The 4,834-nt window shown below is 36.8% G+C and overlaps 1 long non-coding RNA gene across 1 annotated transcript; it reads right to left on the bottom strand.

Moving 5' to 3' along the window:
* Positions 1-1,698: 1,698 nt before the first annotated feature.
* LOC134330921 (uncharacterized) lies at positions 1,699-3,301 on the bottom strand. The gene is made up of 4 exons (XR_010015052.1): positions 3,211-3,301; positions 2,381-2,423; positions 2,045-2,093; positions 1,699-1,887 (listed from the first exon to the last, which is right to left on the bottom strand). It is a non-coding gene; the product is annotated as an uncharacterized LOC134330921 (long non-coding RNA).
* Between the last annotated feature and the right edge of the window lie 1,533 nt (positions 3,302-4,834).

Below are 4,834 nucleotides of genomic sequence, written 5' to 3'. Positions count from 1 at the left end.
CATCAAAAGTGTATCTGAATGTAGGAGGGTAACTCAAGTTCTAAATCATAAGGTTATAAATATACAGTGTATCACAAAAGTGAGTACACCCCTCACATTTCTGCAGATATTTAAGTATATCTTTTCATGGGACAACACTGACAAAATGACACTTTGACACAATGAAAAGTAGTCTGTGTGCAGCTTATATAACAGTGTAAATTTATTCTTCCCTCAAAATAACTCAATATACAGCCATTAATGTCTAAACCACCGGCAACAAAAGTGAGTACACCCCTTAGTGAAAGTTCCTGAAGTGTCAATATTTTGTGTGGCCACCATTATTTCCCAGAACTGCCTTAACTCTCCTGGGCATGGAGTTTACCAGAGCTTCACAGGTTGCCACTGGAATGCTTTTCCACTCCTCCATGACGACATCACGGAGCTGGCGGATATTCGAGACTTTGCGCTCCTCCACCTTCCGCTTGAGGATGCCCCAAAGATGTTCTATTGGGTTTAGGTCTGGAGACATGCTTGGCCAGTCCATCACCTTTACCCTCAGCCTCTTCAATAAAGCAGTGGTCGTCTTAGAGGTGTGTTTGGGGTCATTATCATGCTGGAACACTGCCCTGCGACCCAGTTTCCGGAGGGAGGGGATCATGCTCTGCTTCAGTATTTCACAGTACATATTGGAGTTCATGTGTCCCTCAATGAAATGTAACTCCCCAACACCTGCTGCACTCATGCAGCCCCAGACCATGGCATTCCCACCACCATGCTTGACTGTAGGCATGACACACTTATCTTTGTACTCCTCACCTGATTGCCACCACACATGCTTAAGACCATCTGAACCAAACAAATTAATCTTGGTCTCATCAGACCATAGGACATGGTTCCAGTAATCCATGTCCTTTGTTGACATGTCTTCAGCAAACTGTTTGCGGGCTTTCTTGTGTAGAGACTTCAGAAGAGGCTTCCTTCTGGGGTGACAGCCATGCAGACCAATTTGATGTAGTGTGCGGCGTATGGTCTGAGCACTGACAGGCTGACCCCCCACCTTTTCAATCTCTGCAGCAATGCTGACAGCACTCCTGCACCTATCTTTCAAAGACAGCAGTTGGATGTGACGCTGAGCACGTGCACTCAGCTTCTTTGGACGACCAACGCGAGGTCTGTTCTGAGTGGAACCTGCTCTTTTAAAACGCTGGATGATCTTGGCCACTGTGCTGCAGCTCAGTTTCAGGGTGTTGGCAATCTTCTTGTAGCCTTGGCCATCTTCATGTAGCGCAACAATTCGTCTTTTAAGATCCTCAGAGAGTTCTTTGCCATGAGGTGCCATGTTGGAACTTTCAGTGACCAGTATGAGAGAGTGTGAGAGCTGTACTACTAAATTGAACACACCTGCTCCCTATGCACACCTGAGACCTAGTAACACTAACAAATCACATGACATTTTGGAGGGAAAATGACAAGCAGTGCTCAATTTGGACATTTAGGGGTGTAGTCTCTTAGGGGTGTACTCACTTTTGTTGCCGGTGGTTTAGACATTAATGGCTGTATATTGAGTTATTTTGAGGGAAGAATAAATTTACACTGTTATATAAGCTGCGCACAGACTACTTTTCATTGTGTCAGTGTCATTTTGTCAGTGTTGTCCCATGAAAAGATATACTTAAATATCTGCAGAAATGTGAGGGGTGTACTCACTTTTGTGATACACTGTATAAGGCATAAATCAGCCCGAACTGCAAAGGCAAGGAACACACTGCCCAAGAACCACACCACCTTCTAATACCACTCCAGTATTGGCAGGGGGTCCATGGCTTCAGCTCCCTCAACTCTAGTCACACAGATCCCCAGAACAGTCTCCTCAATCCCCCGTTCAGTTGCAGCCATATCACCATCCTACAATGGAACAGAGGATGAAAAAATCACTTTCTTGAACTTAACAGTACACAAATATCCATTTAGGACTTAACATATCTCACTTTAACCTTTATTTTAACTCAGACGTAAAAGATGGGGTGGTTGCTGTAACAACTCAGAGGAAACTTGTGCTTACCTTCACCCTCCTAGCGCTGATGGTATTGCGTGATTGGGGGAATCCTAAACTGTAGATGAAATTGGATACTATTAAAATGATATATAAATAAAAAATTACTAAAGAAAACTAAAGGAAATCAAAATCAGCAAGACAAATATTTATAAAGAAATACCAGCTTAAAAAAGAAAAGACATAAAATACATAAAACTAAAAAGTAAGTAAAAGAACCAAACAGAATAAATAATAAGAATTTCCACATTTTTTCTTCTTCACTTAATCTAAACTTAACTCAGTGTTCAGTCAAAAGTAGCTCAATATTCTTCAATTTAGCATAAAATGTAGAAAAAAAATTACCAGTAAAAGGTCAGTCCAACTGCAACTACACATTTCCAACCATCTGTAAACAGAAGATACAAAACATCAGTTGTTTTGTTGTAAATAACTAAAATATTATTTCTATAGTAAAGACTTTAACATTACAAATTCATTGATTATCCAATACTGTTCACATGTGTGTGCTTTCCAGGATAACAGTCACAAAACTCAGGTTTGTAATGATACTAACGTTACAGAATCACTTTGTTTTTAAGTTTGTGCAGAACGTGAGCGCCAAACATAAAGCATGAAGTTCCCCTCAGGCTCGAGCTGCCTGCTCACATCTTAGCTAGCTAGGTTGTGTCCATGTTTTTTAATGCACTGGCACAGCAAATATTACACATCTTTTTATTTTCTACCTTCTTCTAATATACTTCTGCATTAAGTAATTTAAGCCATTTTTACCTTTCGGGAAAGAATCTTACTGCCACAAGTTGAAAATACTGGCTGTTGAACTTGACTAGCTTAGCACTAGCTAGCACCACGGCAATGCAACGTTATCACACACAGCGCAGCCGGACTTAATATAGTCAGCCAACGGCAATCTATTCAAATCTGCCTCAAGACTTCAATATTATTCACAGAATCCCTGGAAAGATGTTAATAAATAAATCAATATAAGCAGGTCCGCCGTTAGCATTAGCACGCGCGAATTAGCGTTAGCATTTTTAAACAAATAAAGCATGTACAGCAATAAAACTTGAATATTATTCAACTAAAGAGCTATATTAAACAATATAATAAGATAAACATCATGATTAGCATGCAATTAGACATATGGAAAAAGATTTTGTAAAGCTTCACATTACCTGAGATGCCATTGAAACACAATGTGCCTTCACGATGTATTGCGTAATCCCCGGTGCGTCATATCCGGTTTCACCTGATAAACTTATTGCATTAAGTAGTTCCAGGGAAATAAAGCAACTAAGTTAAGTTAACTAATAAACACAATGCAGTCATGTTTAAATCTAAAATGTAATTGATTTGTGTCACACCAGCATATATTCTTTATGCAAAACCAACAGGCACTCAAAAGTGTGTAACTGGTAAATTAGAGCATCATTTTAGATCTGTGGTGCTCTGGTTGGAATGTGCACCCAACATGTTACACAGATGAACTGTAATACATTTTTCCTGTGAATGTGGGGATGGGTAAATTATGCTTGATTTAAATATTATAAATGTGAGAATAAATCACAGTTAATAACGTTTTAAATTTGACTATGGTTTTACACAGTTTGTATAAATGCACTTATTTAACAATTCAATCTTTAAATTAATACAAATGCATAAATAAAGTAAAAGTTAAAATCTGTTTAAATTGTATTGTTGCCTGTCTAATAAGGTAGGCAATACCTTTGTTTTTCCAATTTATGTATGTAAAGTAGTGGTTAAGAAATGCAAAATTACTAAATATTTCTTTCTTTGATCACATATTTTTTTTGCAATTGTACATTTTTAAATGCATTATTAACAGTATTTTTATTTATTTGACAGTGATATATCGGTATAACAAAAGTTTTTTTTTTTTGAAAATTACAGAAGATTCTGCTATTTTTGTCAATGAAGATTACTTTATTTTTACAGTTAGTTTTGTTAAAAGTGTCATCTAAAAACTGTTAAAAAACAGATTTTTTATGTATTTCATTTATACAGATTTTTTATGGTAAATCACATGACACTTTTCAATATACAGTTTATTCTTGTAATTTTACAAAAAAATTCTGTCTTTTATAAATACAGGGAAAAACTGTAAAAATGTACTGGGAAAACCTGTAAAAAAATGTTTATTTTTTACAGTGTGGTCTAATACAGAAGTTATCTGAGGAAATATTTGTCCGTAGGTGAGTTTTTAAAACTAATGGACGTGTCTTTATGAGTTTTGCAGTCAATGAATTCCAAACAAATTTAGTGAAACGCTGATGCTGCAGCTTTACTTTGTTAATCATTGTTAACTTACATCAGTGTGTTGGAGCTTCTGAAATGTCCATATTTGCGTGTCTTTGGGTGAACGGCGCACTTTAACCCTTTGATGCACAACCTGGGTCAAAAGTGACCCAACTGAGTTTTTATTTTCTGTATCTTTGCAATAAATTAATTTCGTCATTCAAGCTTCCATGAATTTTTCAATTAACTTGTTTTTGATCATCACAAATCCTTATTTCAGTTTTATATTTTTTGCTTTTTTAATAAAAATCATTTTTGTAGCTGTTTACATATTCTAGTATAGATAGCTTTTATTAGCTAAGACAGCAAATACATGAATAACTGACAAATGTGCATATGAAAATATTCTTGAATGGATGAATATGGGTCATTTTTGACCCATGTTGTGCATTAGAAGGGGTTTGCTTAGCTTGTGCATCAAAGGGTTTAGAAAACTCCGATAGCGTTTAGAGAACGTTTGCACATGCGCATTAATGTGTTTAA

Source organism: Trichomycterus rosablanca, chromosome 16 (genome assembly GCF_030014385.1).
Source record: "Trichomycterus rosablanca isolate fTriRos1 chromosome 16, fTriRos1.hap1, whole genome shotgun sequence".
Lineage (NCBI taxonomy): Eukaryota > Metazoa > Chordata > Actinopteri > Siluriformes > Trichomycteridae > Trichomycterus > Trichomycterus rosablanca.
Note: the sequence above shows the minus strand (reverse complement) of the source record. Positions and strands in the feature narration are given on the sequence as shown.